At 41.5% G+C, this 17,157-nt stretch overlaps 1 long non-coding RNA gene across 2 annotated transcripts in view; it reads right to left on the minus strand.

Moving 5' to 3' along the window:
* The window catches only part of LOC148898209 (uncharacterized), an 80,122-nt gene that overhangs the window by 37,597 nt on the left and 25,368 nt on the right, over positions 1 to 17,157 (minus strand). For both annotated transcript variants that reach the window (XR_016114975.1, XR_016114976.1), the window contains exon 2: positions 16,872 to 17,083. This is a non-coding gene — a long non-coding RNA (uncharacterized LOC148898209). The remainder of the gene's footprint in view (positions 1 to 16,871; positions 17,084 to 17,157) is intronic.

The following is a 17,157-nucleotide window of genomic DNA, read 5'->3' on the forward strand; positions in this document are numbered from 1 at the left end:
GGGTATGAATATCTTCAACATCTAGACATGTCTGTGGATGTGAGTTGGCAAGGTTAGCCCTGTGATCAAAATATATCTGAGCCAGCCTTATCTGAACAGCAGCTCTTACCCACCATGCCGGCTGGTGTCCTGGCAGGTTTGTGTATATCCTCATTATTTGTGTGATTTTCCCACTTTTCGTGGCTCTCTCCCTTTTCGTCCCTTTCTTTCTCTTACTCAATTTTGAGTCTTTATGTGCCAGGTTTGGGAGTAAGGTTGGGGCTCCCCAGACTGAGGAGGGGTATGGGTGCCTTCAGAACTTTGTTATCCACCTTGTCGTGTTTGGTCATTGTCAATGCAGGTTCGTGTTTAAAGCCAGGGTTCAATGAGAGGGGACAAAAGGTCACTGGGGGTCACGCTGACATCCTGACATGAAAGGACCTCCCTGTTGCAATGAAGAATAACCATTGATTGTGACACAACAAGTGCTGTCAGCTTTTTACCTATGTGAATTCCCCACCTCCTATCTTCTAAATGGAAGACTGAGTTTTTGTAATAAAAGATGACTATACAATTACACAACACTTTTTGTCCCGGGTAGGGAATAGGTTAATTAAATAAGAGCATTTATGGGGCTATGAAATACGAAAGTAGAAGTGCATAATTTGGATGATATGAATATTATATACATTGTATGTAAAGTATGCTGTGCGCACATTGTGAAATACCGCAAAACTATAATCTTTGTTATAACAGCCCAGGTGATGTGCAAATCACAAAGATGTCTAATGAATTTCTAATGAATTTCATATGGAATTGCAACCTTAAATGAGATCCAACAGGTAAACAGGAACAAAGGGTATTACAACTGACTAGAAAAGAAGACAGTGAGCCTGCATAGTTTGGGAGATATTGATAGAATATTGATGTTGTAAAATTCAACACACATTGCATATCGCTCGCTTTTCCAATATTGTTGCAACCCTACTTATGTAAAAGGGCCACACATACCCTCAGGGTATGTGTACATACTGTGAATATGTACAGAATCTACGAATGTACAAAACAAACATTCAATATGTGAATGAATTCAAATAATCTATTTCTATATTCTATTTATACAGAAATCAAAGCAGTTATTGTGTGTTCAAAGCCAAAGGTCTTTTCTTCAGACCTACACACATTCGCAAAAAAATAAAACACATTTTAAACATCACTTTGCGTGAAGTTAAATGAGTTCAGTGTTGGCAGTACTAATGGTCAAACCTTTCTCCTTGACCCCCTCTGATGCCTTTCATCATCAGTCCTGCGCGTATGCATGCGTGTGCATGTGTGTGTGTGTGTGCGTGCGTGTGTACGTGTAAATGTGCGTGTGCGTGTGTGTGTGTGTGTGTGTGTGTGTGTGTGTGTGTGCGTGCATGAGTGAGCACATGTGAGAGAATTCAAGTGTCTGTGTGGTCAAAGGCAGATCAAGGTCTCAGAGCAGAGCTCATTTCGAGGTTAATGTGTCAGTGGATAAAATGAATGGACCGCTCTGAGGTGAGATACCCAGGAAGCAGGCATGCTGCATCCCTGACAGGGGCATTTGCATCGCATGCTCCTGTCACTGGAGATCCTCAGTTTGGATCTATGCTTGGATTGGATTAGCCTTTATTAGTCTCACAGTGGAGAAATTCACATTTCACAGCAGCGAAGTGATGAAAGTAAGAGGAAAGGAAAGGACGAAGTAGGAAAACAAATACAGGAGATGCTGTAAAGGCAGCCACTTTCACGCCGCCATCTTGAAGTAAAAAAAAAAAAAAAAAAAAAAAACAAGCAACAAATAATGCGAAACAACACAAAAGACGTTGTTTTGCTTTTCTACTTTCATTTCTTTCATAATTTTGCTGCTGTGAAATGTAAATTTCTCCACTGCGAGACTAATAAAGGCAAATCCAATCCAATCCAAGACACAGACGGTCATTCAATCTTGAGCACTTTCTGCACCTTCTTTGTTCTATGAAGCAGTTCTGGATGAAAGAGTAGAGGATCAAAGCGTCGTTTTCACCAGTGGATCAAAGACATTATGGTGGATTGTGCACATCTGCTACAAGCTAAATGTCTAAAGTAAACACAAAGCTGTAGCATCCATGGATGAAAAAAGATTATCTAACATCTTTTGCCCCACATAAATCCGCTTCAATTCCAAGCCGTGACATTTCCATGTATGAGAGTGAGGAAGGAGAGAGAATCAGAGAAGAAACTTTTAGGCCGTGCTGCGTAAGCGGCACATAGGTCTCATTGCGTATCTTTGTAGAGCATCTTGTGCATCGTTGACCAGAATATTCCTCTTTGACATTCTGTCTCGCCATACAACTAATCATTAGTTGTATGGCGAGACACATTAGATTCTAATGGGTCCTTCCATCGTTACTTCAAACATGTTCCTCTAACGTGGGTGAATCATGCAGAAACAAGACTTGTTCCTTTCCATTCCTTGATCTCCAGTGTATACGGCATGTCATCTCACACTCGGTCTTCTGACAATTCCTCTAATCTGAGACAATAGGTCAGAGGAGCATGATACTTTTTTAATGAATACACTACTTGAATCTTTGAACTTCTTTAATATCCAGCATGTCAAATCAAGTGTGAAGCATGCTGTTTCAATATGCCGTGCTGCTATTCACATTATCATTGTACCCCCCCCCCCCCCCCCATATTCATATGATAAGAGTGAATGCCTTCATTAACTCTACATCATTCTTAACATTTTGGCTTCATTATGTAAGAGGGCCACCCAACATTCTGACGTATTAGACTTGCAATTAGGACTACAAAGTATTTCACAATGAATATTGCAACAGTTTCATTGTTTTTGTCAATATTTCCATGCAAATCACAGCGAAATCTGGAAATTCTTTGCACAGCCTGTTGAACCAAAGACTCCGGGGAGTCCTGCACACATGTGTGTCACTGATTAATACTGCAGGCTTTCCCAAAAATGTGAGGTTGAGGAAAAACGAAAACACCAACTATCATAAGAAAAACACAGATTTCCCATCATCATCATCTTCTCTGTCTCAAGCCAACAGTGGACGTTCTGGGAAATAAGTTGAGCCTTCAACCTTATGATTCAAGGGCCAAACACCACTTCAAAACCCATCACACCCACAATGAACGGCTGAGGCATTTTAAATACTCATACGCAACCATGATAAGAAATATGATGAACCTACTGAGCCCCCCCAGCACTCCCATGGAGGTGCGTGCTTTCTGATTTTGTGGGCGGTCTCTGTGAACCCTGGGTCCTTTGGTGCATGATGTGTCCTGTGCCAAGAAAGGATCTGGAGCATCCTGAATCCTTTGAATCCAGTCGTTCAATGATTTACATCCAGTGTGTCTTGGCATGTCGTAATTATGTGGCTGTGGTAAAATGACAATGCCATCAATTTATGTTGATTTTGATATGTCCTGGTTTGTGTCACAAATTCTTCTGGGTGGGATATGACAGCAGCTGTTTGGAATAGAGCCCTGAAGGTGATTGAGAGTTTTTTTGTCTGCCAAACATCTATTATAATCCAATCAGTAAATTGGATACACTGACAATATATTCCCCCATAACAATCAGTACAACCAATTACCCAGTGCTAAAACACTAAGAGGCCCTTTTTTCCACAAACTATTTTTTTTCGGACTTTCAAGAAGCATGCAATTGGTAGGAAAATAAAAGTAAAGTATGTAAACTCGTGAGCACAGTTGTCGAAGTATGATAGCATGTCTTAATTTAGGGATAGCAACGCGGTGTGGGTGTCACTCATCCACCACCTGGTATGTGAGGCACAGATATGACAAGAAACAACAAATCACATCTTTACCTGCTTGAAAATGGTCAGACTGTGTTCGTGCACTTTGTAGTTTTAGAAGATAGTTAGCGGAAGATACTTCTTCTGTAAAGGAAGCTTTTACAGGACAAAACACTTTTGTTTTTGGCATCCAATGATTGGAGAGGCCATTGAGGCTTTATTGGAAAAGGGCTGTGGTGTTTTCCCTTTCCAAAAATTACCGGACTCATTAGAGGAAACATTTCCGAGTTGGAAAGGTGCGCACGATACATCACACTTCACAACACTGACCTATTTAAGGAGTGACTCGCAGCATATCGATAAAACAGATAAGTGCGAGGCACAAGGGACAGTGGCCATGCATTGTGGGGAGCATACCAAGATGTCATCTTCTGTAGTTCTATTCAGCGAAGGCAGATGTGGATGATTTAGATGTCACAGAGAGAATAAAAACAACAGAAATCACACACATCAAACACACTTGCTCAGACAAACACACTGCTTGTAGTCAATGAGTCTTTCTCCTCTTCTTGATTTATCTACTTCCTTCATACTGTACATCTGTGTGCACTAGCTTGCGAGCTCCGCTCCCAATTTCCCTAACGCGAGCCTCCAGGCCCTGTTGATGGCTTCCATGTGTTGTGTATCTGCGGTGAAATGTACCTTTTTCCATGGCAGAGGAAGGGCAACCCGACACTGTGGCATCCCCCAAAATGCCTCCTCCTGTGAAAAGCCACCATTGAATGGGGAACCATAAAACCTTCACTTAGATGAGGTCATACATTTTCAGCATGGGTTACCCTAGTGTCAAGCTCAATACGCCTGTGCTGTCGGTTGTTTCGCCATATCCACATTCCTGAGAGTGCAAAGTTAAATATTGGAAAACCTTGTAAATAGTTTTATTGCTATGTATGTATGTATGTATGTATGTATGTATGTATGTATGTATGTATGTATGTATGTATGTATGTATGTATGTATGTATGTATGTATGTATGTCATGGAGGACTCCTGGTGGTTGCAGAAGGCACATGAGATCCAATATCTGGCAGACTGTAACAACACCCAGGGTTTCTACAATGCCATCCAAGAACTGTATGGCCCTAGAAAGCAAAAACTTTCTCCAGTGCAATCTGCTGATGGCTCTGTGCTCCTTAAGGACCGCCATGAGATCCTTGCTCGCTGAGCAAACCATTTCGAGACCCTTCTCAACACCACCAACCCCGTCAACTCAAAAATTCTGGACAATCTTCCAGACCTGCCGCCAATCATGAGCCTCGACACCCCACCATCTTTTTCGGAGACCAGGCAAGCCATCATGAGCCTTAAGAACAACAAAAGTGCTGGACCTGATGGCATCCCTGCAGAAGTTTACAAACACGGAGCTTATCTCCTCACGCGCCGTCTGCACCTCCTTTTACATAACATCTCGGAACACGGGAAGCTCCCACAGGACTGGAAGGACGCCAACATCATTGTAATCTACAAAAAGAAAGGGGACAAAACAGTGTGTGGAAATAGCCGAGGAATCTCTCTCCTCTCCACCGCAGGGAAAATGTTGTCCAAAATCATGCTCAGTAGGCTGGTCAAGCATCTCTCAGAGTCTGTGCTTCCAGAAACGCAGTGTGGTTTCCGGAAGACAAGATCCACCACAGACATGATTTTTGTATTAAGGCAGCTTATGGAGAAGAGCAGAGAACATCACCTGGACCTCTACATAGCCATCATAGATCTCAACAAAGCATTTGACACCGTCAACCGTGAGTTGCTATGGAAGCACCTCTCCAAACTTGGGGTTCCACCCAAGTTTCTTTGCATCCTCCAGCAGCTGCATGACGGGATGCAAGCCAGAGTACTCTTCGGAGAGCTCCAGTCAGAGCTCTTTGGGGTGAACTCTGGGGTGAAGCAGGGCTGTGCCTTGGCTCCAGCGCTCTTTAATATCCTCCTTTCTGCCATCACGTGCCTATTTCACAAAGGCATCGGACATGAAGATGGCATCCGCGCGGAGTACCGCCTCGATGGAAACCTCTTCAACATCAGACGGCTCCAGGCCCACACAAAGACAAATATCTGCCACATCTGCGAACTTCAGTATGCTGATGACTGTGCTGTACTAGCTCACAGCTCAGAATCTATGCAGCAGGCTCTCAATACTATTTCTAACTTGTACCAGTCTTTTGGTCTCCAGATCAACATAAAAAAAAAACAGAGCTCATGTTCCAACCTGTGTCGCCAACTCCCACACCACCCAGCCTTCACATCAATGGCATTTCACTAAATATAGTGGATTATTTTACCTACCTTGGCTCCACTTTGTCCACCAATTGCTCCTTTGACATGGAAATACACAATCGTATAAATAAAGCCTCATCATCGTTTGGACGTTTACGCAGCAGAGTCTTTATGAACCGAAGCCTGAGATTTGGAACCAAGATTGTCGTATACAACGCAGTATGTCTGTCCACTCTCCTCTATGGGGCAGAAACATGGACCACATACCGCCGGCACTTAACTACCCTTGAGGCCTTCCACATCCGTAGCCTGCAGACGATCCTTGGCCTGTCCTGAGAAGATCGATTTCCCCACTCAGACATCTTTCAGCGCACAAATTCCATCTGCATGGAAGCGGCAGTTGCAAAAAAACACCTTAGGTGCATTGGACACACCATCCGCATGCCCGATCAGCGCCTGCCCCGCCAAGTCCTCTACCCTCTACGGACAGCTGAAAGATGTGAAGCGGTCTGCAGGGGGAAAAAGCGACGCCTCAAGGACTACACCAGGGACCTCCTTAAGCCAACATCCAACATCACGAAGCTCGAAACTTTGGCCACAAACCGACAGACCTGGCAGACCACTTGTGCCAGGATAGTCTCTGAAATACATCAAATCCACATAGACAGACAATTAGAGAGACGCATTCAACGGCAACAGCGGGCGGCTGGTACCCCCCTGCCATCCGGCCTCCCATGTTCCATCTGTGGACGTGTCTGCGGCTCAAGGATTGGGCTCTATGCCCATGAAAAGTGGCACCAGCGACATCGTCGCTAACCCCCCCACATCCCCTCCCTGGGAGCAAGCGTCATCATCACCTATGATGGACAGCTAGAAGAAGAGAGATGTATGTATGTATGTATGTATGTATGTATGTATGTATGTATGTATGTATGTATGTATGTATGTATGTATGTATGTATGTATGTATGTATGTATGTATGTATGTGTGTATGTGTGTGTGTGTGTGTGTGTGTGTGTGTGTGTGTGTGTGTGTGTGTGCGTGCGTGCGTGCGTGTGTGTGTGTGTGTGTGTGTGTGTGTGTGTGTGTGTGTGTGTCGGGTGTCACAACTGTGACTGTCTTCATCTCCACGATGCTGCCGTATTAATGAGACCAGACGCGTGGATGTGTCTTTTTCTTTCATTTCTGCAACACAGTATGGCAGAAGAGATGGGTGAAGTCGCATGGGTTTCGTCTTGTGATTAACATGAATCTCCTCCAGATTTTTCTGAATATGCAAAACATTGTTGATAACAAAACAGAATGAACAACGTGTGATCGTATAGTGGTTATTTACAGAAAAAGAGAGTACAACACAAGTTCAGTGTTATTTACACAATGTCACTGAACGCATCATAGGCGGAGACTCGGCAGAACACGCGGTGCGCTTGTAATGGCGCACAGTTCAACCCGCCACGAACACTCACGGGCAAATGAAACACGACACACGAAACTAAATATTGTTCAATAAAAACGAAATGAAACAATTATTACCTGCAACACAGTATGGCAGAAGGGATGGGTGAAGTCGCATGGGTTTCGTCTTGTGATTAACTGCACAACAGAAAAGCACTATGAAGCACATGTGCTTCAAAGTTCCACTTGACAAAACGTGAATTAAATAATGACACAAAAAGTAATCTGGACTAGAAATGAATGAGGGAACTAATTAAATAACACTAGACAGTACAAAAGGGGAAACAGAATAAGATATTGTCATGAAAATGCGCGTTAATCAAGAGCATCAGAAAATTGCGACTCACCATGAATCTCCTCCAGATTGTTCTGGAAACTATGGGCGGGACATGGTGCCACACTGTGCGCCGTTGCGTCACTTCCTTCATAAATTAATAATCTAAGTGTACAACTCCGTTACATATGTATGTTTTGACTGTATGTTTTCAGTGCTGAGAATGACAATCTCGTCTACTCTACAGCAACAAATGGGGCTGCACCGATCTCCTTTTTAATGTCACTTCTAATGACATCACCAACTGCTTCAATTAAATCGTTCTGTATTCTGTTTCACAGGCTAGAAAATACAGTGGATGTCCCAAAATGACTTGCTAGCCTGTCATCTTTCTCAGCGAAAGCATGTAATAGTTCAACATAGTTACCACGATTAGCAGAGCCTTTACTTTCATCATTTCCACGAAATGCCAGCTGTTGTTTGGCAAGGAAGCAGGTGGCATTGATGAGATGTTTTAAAATCTCCCGGTTCTCCTTTACCTTAGCATTGTGGATGCTGATGTTGAGTCTTCGCTCATTTTTGATGAGGCTCCGTTGTAAATTTTTCAGGTCGTAATATCCCATTTGAGTCCAGACATTGTCACAAGTTGAGAACAGAAGGCAGGAAAAGCAGAAAAGGCGGTTTCTTGCTGGACATCCACACAGCCAGCCTTTTCGTGTGTACCAGTCCGCCTGAAAAGAGCGAGTATTGTGTCCCGTTGTCTGAAGCAAACCTTTTAGCTCCGGTGTTGGTCTTCCTTTAATTATTACCTCCTGCTTCGATTGAAAGTCCAGTTTAGAAAATTCTTTCAATTTAGATATGTAATCCACCATTCTGAAAGTGAGTCCAAGCAACAGGAAAAAATGACTGCAGGGTTGCACTTTACTTGCTAACTGTAGCTTTCTGTCTCTAATTCTATTATTCTGCAGCCGAGGAGTCGTAGGAAGAATCTGTAATCACCAGCGCCCCCTGTCATGAGGCAGGAGAACTGTGTGCCTCACCTATACACACAGTTTTTATAAAAATAAAATAAAATAAACACTGTAGTACAGTGTTTATAATGTACAATGACTACATTATATACACCAGCCAAACTGTAGAAATTTAGTTCATATACTAAACGTGTTTGAACGCTTTAATAGCGATATGCAGAAGGACAGCAATGCGGTCTCACTGCAGAGCAAGCCAGCACAGTAAGCATAGTGATTGCGCAATCCATGTTGAGGCTCAGCCGGCTGCTGCCTCACCGTTCGTCTGTACTTAATATTTCAACGGTAAATGTGAAAATTCAGCGATTTTGAAAAAAATCCTAAAACGGTGAAGTTAAATGGACAAGAACTTTAAAGTACAAATCACTAAAAACATATAACTGTTTAATTTATTTTTTCATTTGATATTTCCATGACAGCTTTACATGATGACAGGTGAGGTGACAGGTGCACTGCCTTACCTGCCTCCCCTGACTGCACGTCACTGGTATGTATGTATGTATGTATGTATGTATGTATGTATGTATGTATGTATGTATGTATGTATGTATGTATGTATGTGTGTGTGTATGTGTGTGTGCGTGTGTGTGTTTGTGTGTGTGTGTGTATGTATGTGTGTATGTATGTATGTATGTAGGTATTTATTTATTTATTTATTTATGTATGTCTAGAGCAGGCATGGGCAAACTACGGCCCGCGGGCCACATACGGCCCGTTAGGCTTTTTAATCCGGCCCGCCGAACTTGCCCAAATTATAGTACAAACAGTGTCTAAAACTCATGACAAAAAGTTAGCGAACAACAGGGCAGATAACTGAAAAGTTGCCTGTCCCAATTTTCACAACTTGAAGCACAAAGAGACAACTAATCACATTAAAAAACATTGTAAGAAAGTATAAAGTTTTTTTTTAAATCAAGAATGCACCTACTACAAATGCTACCTTGCTTAATTTACGGTAAATGTGCATGGCCGTAGATTTTGCTGCAGTAGTCGATTGTCATTGCGGTGCACAATGCAACGTTTGCATTGCTTCCTACGAGCCACTAAGCCCCTTTCATAAGTCTCACATTACAGTCACGGTTTAATGTGAATTTACGTTTTTTAGCGTCACATATGTTGTTAGCTTCTTTTGAATCTTTCTTCTGGGCTGAGGTTCTGTGCATCTATTTTGGAAAATGACATGCAATTGCACGACTTTATAACGCTTGCGAAAGTCCGGAAGAAAGAAGCAGGCTTCTGATTGGCTGCCGTGCCGAGAATGCAAATTTCAACTGCAGGTAGTCTATGTTTGTGTGCTCGGCGACGGTACACGTGTTTTGTTTGTGCGTGTAGGCGAGGGCGTCAGTGAGGAGTTTGTTGAGCGCGCGGTCAGGACAAACCATCTATGATTTGGCGGAATTTAACACAAGTAGGTATTATTGAGCTTGAATATTTCGTTGTGTAATAATATGTTTTGAATTTTGAAAGTGATTCCATTTTTCAATAAATGTGGATTTCTTTAACTTTGCCCCTTCGATGGAAACTTATTAAAAACAGACGCAATCTTGATAAATCACAGTGCATGTTATTTTAATCTATTTCCATTTCCTCCTCCAAGTATCTGCGAAATAGTATGTAAACGCCATATTCCTTGAGACAAATTTATTAACTGATCAGGGATATTTTTCACATTTGAAAGACAGTTAATAAATTGGGTTGTAGTGTTCTTACTGTGCTATGAGGTTTGTACATACTACATTTAAAGGCACCGGCACCATTTTTTGTTTTTGTTTCCCACTGACATCAGAAAAACGTTTTATAGCATCTAAAATACCCAAATCAGGCAGGCTGATATTTTTAGTTAAATGAAGAACACAAATAAAAATGACTTCAAATGAATCCGGAAATGGTCAGTTTCAGAAGGTCCCACCCCCTGTTCGTGACGTCACGCCAAGACGTCTTGCCTTTGATCGAGAATCAAAACAATGGCTTCAGATTCGGAGAAGATGTTTTCTTGTTACTCATCCAGTTATGAATATGATTCAAATAGTTCTAAAGAGGAAAGCATAAATGTTTGCAATTGATTCAAGGAGTCCTCCCATATCAATTCGAGCCATCAATGACAGCAATTGTAGCACCCAGAAATGCAGAAGATTGCGCCCAAGCTCCGTTGGAAATGGGCTGATTTGTCAGCTGGGAATTTGTGTCAGCGAATATCAAATAGTTGTCTTGGTGCAACACACAACGATTCACCATGGCGTTATTTATGTGTTTTCTTTCTAATTTCACCATCAACACGGATCAACACGAAGTTTTCAGACCAAACAAAGTACCCAAAATGCATTGTATGTCGCTTTCTCGGTCAGGGGCGGTCCAAACGTGACGTCACATGGGGATCGTCATCAACTCGAAAACAAGACTTCATGAATATTCAGCGCAAGTCCTAAAACGTAAACTATAGCTATATGCTGTGGAATCTTTGTAAAATACGCTCAGTCGAAGTCATTTGAAGTGATTTTATAAATTATGGACATAACTTGTTCAGAGTATTTCCGGTCCAAACACTCCCTCCAAATGCTCCTGGCCCGGCCCCTCTGTCAAATTTTAGAACCCAATGCGGCCCGCGAGTCAAAAAGTTTGCCCACCCCTGGTCTAGAGCAATGTAGAGCAATGTAGAGCAGTTTTTATAAAATATTTTTTGAGACTTTATCAACATCGCAGGGATAATACTAGTGGGCGTAAATCGGCAGTACATATGCACCTAAAAGCTAGCAACCACTCATTTGACGACAATGAGGTTAAAATCTTAGCGAAAGAAAATAGATGGTTTGAGAGGGGAGTAAAAGAAGCTATTTTCATAAAACAGCAAAATCCTTCACTAAATCGACATGGTGGGGTGAGATTCAATTTGGATCATTCATACAATACACTTCTTAGGCAAGATTGTCTTACTTATGCTGATGATGTGATACCAGAGCAAATGGGGCAATCAGGCCAGTGTAGACCTCATACTCAGGCTGGACAGTAGAAGTAATCAGTCAGGACAACAGAAGTAATCAGTGTAGACGCAGGGAGTAGTCCTCTGCTCCCCCCCCAAGCTGAGAGCAGGGACCAATCATAGCAGTGTCTGGCACCGCCACGTCTGTACAGTAGGGATATAAATAGGGCCGAAACTACCAGTAAAAGACTTTAGTTCGCTGACGAAGCCTCTTGGATAAGAAGCGAAACGTCCAACATCTTCAAAGAAGTACAGATGAAGGCTGAAGAAACCTTTTCATCGATAGGCGTGAGAATGTTTGCATAACCTCTCCATTTGTCTACTCAGCCCAGAAGCTGGTCATATGTATTCATAGCTTTTCTTGCTTCTGCGGGGTAACACCATCCTTTCCTCTTGTCTTGTTCCCACCTATCCAGTTGAGTCCTGTTGTGTTTTGAAAGGGTGGTTACATTCACTGTTATTGTATGATTTCACAGAATCTCCCCTCCCAGCCTTTGAAGCGATGAAGAGCCGAATGAAGTTTAGCAATCCCTGCTGTAAGCCCCAGTCCCACTACTAGAACCATTCCCTTTCTCACACACGGTCAAATTCATCCTGCCTCCTCATGCAACTGGAACAAATTTGTCAGCTCAACAAATTTTGGAGGTGCACACAGCAATGCCAGTCCTGGTTGGGTCATTTGAAAATAAACAAGAGGACAGAGGGATCTTAGTCTTGTGATGTGGTAAGATTTCAGGGGCAGAGGAAAACAACAATTACCCAAGGCGTTATGGATATTAAGTGCTGAATGAGAGCTGTGCGGAGGTGGGGTTCTACGAATAAATAAGCAATGTTGGGATAGTTTCTGCTATGGTGTGAACACTGATGAAAGGGAGAAGTGGAAATAAAAAATAAACTTCTACTGACTTGGCACTGACCTCCTTTGTCAACGCTGGGTTGAAGGTATGTTCCCCAGCTATGGGCTTTCAGTACTCCGCTTTCACAATATACACGCCGCGGAGCCTTCGTTCAAGTCTCATTGGAACTCAGGACAACAACCAAAGAATACACACACTAAATTGTGAGTGTTCCAGAGAAGTTGTAGCTCTTAATATTCAGGTCAGGTTGCCCATCTCCTATTTTTTTACGCTATCCTTTTGCAAACCTTTATCAACTTACTTAAAAGTAACATATCAACTTTGTTGCAATTACAAAAAGGGCAATACTATTACTATTAGTATATATATATATATATATATATATATATATATATATATATATATATATATATATATATATATATATATATATATATATATATATATATATATATATATATATATAAAACATATAAAACTAAAGTCATTAGTAATGTAGCCAAATTAACTTTCCACCGTCACCGTTTTAATTTGTGCTCCTCTTATCAAGTGTACTTTTAACTGGCGATGAAAATACAAAGAGATACAGGGTGATGTCTACTTCCAACAGAATCCTTTGAAACAGGACATCTACATCTACATCTAAAAAGTGAATACCGTATTCAATTTCAATTTTCAAGGTCAATTCAATTGAAACATGCATATGAAGCATGTTTCAAATGAACCAAAACACATGCTTAAGATAGCTGAAATTACACGAAAAAATCAAATGTGAAACACAGAATGGCATGCTGAAATTCATTTCAATTAATTGCTGTTATATGTCAAGAACATCCGGCAAGGTTGCCCCCTTCCTCCACTACATTTTTAACACACCAAACCTGGCTCCCTTTGCACAAAGTTTGGACATCCCTGATCTACTCGATCCTGTGAAATGAAAGGGCTCCAGGTTGGAAAATCTAGTCATCAAATGTGAGACATTTCAGTCACTGCCAAACAACAGACATTCGATCCCAGGTCATACGAGCAGCTTGGACCTGCCAATTGATCCTCATCCCCTCCCCTTACATGCCACGGAGAGCAATGGCTGGCTTTGCTCGGAATATCGACTTGAATATTATACTTTGATTGGCCAATTCCCGCACACCATGGAACAGAGGTTCCATATTCTGCTGGAAACACTTCACTGAGTGAAATAGAATTCAAAACATCAATTCTTTTTGTTTAAGGCTTAACAATGTGTGCTTGGAGAAGCTATTACAAACGGTTGTTTCTTGATCATTCAAGATGCAGTTCCCTTTTATGCTTTGTCCTCTAGATATATCGCACATATTCGGTCACATAGGGCCAATGTCTCTCAGTATCAAAATTTAAGCAATTGAGTGACACATTGCATCAAGATTTCTTCCAGTCAGAATGTCAGCTTTCTTTTATATCTTCTCATCTCTGTAATTACTTTCTGCTTTCGTTGATAAAAGTTTGAATTTTCAACTTCCGTGTCATGTTTGCTTCAGGGTCTGAATTCCGCTCCTCACATGACAGCTGCCCTTGTGACAGGCATTATCCAATCATTTTATTTATTGTTATTTTCAAACTCAAAATTAACCCAGATTGGCTCTGGATGACCACAAGTGCCGGTGCCAAGTCTAGATAAACAGGAAGGGTTGGCCCTCAAAGGGCATTCTTTCCCAAAAACTAATGCCAAAATATCTACACAAATGACTCTTGAAATTGGATAGAGCTTATCCAAAATGGCAATCCCAGAGAGAGAAAAGCTGTGAAAAGGAAAAATAACAAGAACAAGAACAAGAACAAGAACGCAGGTTTTGGATGAGGGATGTGCAACTGGTGAAAATTATGGGGGGAATCTGACAATTTGCGTGTGGTAAATTGTGACTATGCATCGTCTGTTGTGTTAAATTATAATATCACATTTATCATTACATGGAAGATATGGCTGACATGCCCTGACATTAAGTTGTCTTCTCGAACATTATGACCCGCTTTTGCCTTGCAATCGATATGAGTTAGCTCCTTCACTTGTAACCAGAGACCACTGTTATTATCACTTTCCGCGCTCATCACCGGATTACCGTTTTGTTGGGATTATCGCCGACTCCATTCCATCAGTTAAATGAATGAAAGTGAAAAACCTTGGTTGAAATTTTATTATATCTTGGTTGAAATGTTATTATACCTTGGTTGAAATTTTATTATACCTTGGTTGAAATTGTATTATTATTATTATTATTATTATTATTCCAAAGTCGTGGTTTGGTTATCAATTGACGTCATAGTGTAGTTTATGGAGTCACAAAGCTATGTTGGAAAGACAAAAATGACACAGGCCTGAATGAAGTGAATGAAGATTGTCTTAAATAAGCGTGAATGAACATTGTCGCACTTTCACACCAAGCACAAATTACGGCCATCGTTGACCGCTTGCCCTCATGGTGTGTCCATTTTGATGCGGTGAAGCAATACGTGCAAGCGATTGTTGTGATTCTAGGAAGTTGGGGGGGGGGGGGGGGGGTTAGCAGTGCAGGCCAATTGGCCCTGCACGGACTTGCACAGTTAACACGGATTGCAAGAGCCTTGGCCTTGCTGCTGATATAATGTTGTGGCTCACTGGGTCACCATGAGTTCCTAATGACCCAAACAAATACATCCTCTATCTCTGTGTGTTTCATGTGCCTGCCTTTGGTGCCTCTGATTCTATTTTCCCAGTTCGTGCCACTCCATGCGCCAATGTTGATAGGGGGACCTTTATGAGCAATTACAGGCAATTATGGTGCTCAAGGTCGCTGCGTTAGCATGTGAATGTCTTTTAATTGGGTTTGTGCTAGCATTCAAGCATGAGACAAACTGAAAAATAACCTTGTAATTGAATTTTTATCTGAATGTCAACCTGTATTATCTCAATCTCAACTATTTCGATGACTATTTTTTTTGTCCCAACTCTCTGAATTGAAATAATGCTCCCAAAGGAAGAGTAGTCCACACCAGTTTATGATAAAAAAATAATTAAAAAGTGAACACAAAACAACATAGAGTTGCTAATTATCTGAGACAGTTTATTTATTTCTTGGTGTTTTTTGGGGGTTGATTGCGGGCGTGGTGTTACGATGACGACCGCCATTCAGAAGGTTGTGAATGTTGTTGCATGTTAAAACGATTCTAATTATACAAAACTTTAGGAAAAGTGGCTGTTTTAGCTCAGGTTACTGCTGACCCAACTTGACAAAAGGAATATGACCTACAATTCTTGAGAGCAGCAACATTTAAAGCAACACCGATGGATGTGAAAGACTGTGGAGAATTTCACACACAGGACAGCCAAGAATATTTTTTAAACACTCATTTAAGAAGGAAAAAAAATGTGAAAAAAATGTCTTTTCTGTTTCATTTGGATGTCTTTTTTGTTTCATATATTCTAATCAAAAAGAAAGTTGCGGTTCAGCGAGAAAAGAAATAGAATTATAAACAACATTTGATACTTATCATTTAACATTTGATAGAATCCAAACTAGGGCGCGGAAAATCCTACTGGACCCTCCGCACCCTGCCCACCACCTTTTCCAGCTACTCCCCTCAGGCAGGCGCTACCGATCCATGCGCACCAAATCCAGCAGACATTTAAACAGCTTCTTCCCCCAAGCCATTAACTCTTTGAACTCTTTCAACAGTAGCCAAAATGGAACTGTATAGTGCCACTTAGCAGTTTTTTTTTACAGCGATACTCGTGCAGCGTGTTCTACCGGAAACAAATTCCTTGTGTGTCCTACATACTTGGCAATAAAGATGATTCTGATTCTGATTCTGATTCTGATACTTGATTAAAGATTCAACAATTACAATTACAATTACAAAATCAATGTAAATAAAACATTGTCAGCCGTGTTCTTTGCTATGTTGGAAATGAATCACATCTTTATCTCTCCTGAACTAATGATTTAATCCACCAACGGCGAAGAAAAAGTACCATAAACGTAGGCACTTCTTTTTCGTCGGCCAAAAGTTCTTTTTTTTCTTACAGAAAAAATGGATATTGACCATGTACACTTTATTTATCCACCGTGGTGTATAATTTTATATACATTGCAGGTACGCTTCAAGTGATGCTCGCTCTTTTTCGCATCTCTGGATTAAAGACAGGATTTCGACACACCCACTGTTAAAACTACAGACAGTCATGTGCTATTGGACACAGACCTGGACAACCTTTCCTAGGAGAACTCGCTCACCTTAGCTGTCGAGCTGAATTCCTCTACGGAGCACGCACATTGTTGGCTGATGCCGGATCAGTGGAGGCAGGACACGGACATGCTCTGGTCCCATCTCCAGTCTTCTTCAATATTTCATCAGGAACCTTTCTCTCATCCCCCGGAGCCCAGCGGCCTTCTCCCGCATGCCAAATCAATTCTTTATTCTTCCAGTGCAAACTGCTGTCATTCGTCTGAAAAAGGGGAAATAAAAACTGTTCCAAACCCCCGTTTACATATCTTTGCTCAACTATTTGTCTTGATTATT

The sequence above is a fragment of the Hippocampus bargibanti genome, linkage group LG05, assembly GCF_051943395.1.
Source record: "Hippocampus bargibanti isolate YZ-2025 linkage group LG05, ASM5194339v1, whole genome shotgun sequence".
In the NCBI taxonomy this organism is placed as follows: Eukaryota; Metazoa; Chordata; class Actinopteri; order Syngnathiformes; family Syngnathidae; genus Hippocampus; species Hippocampus bargibanti.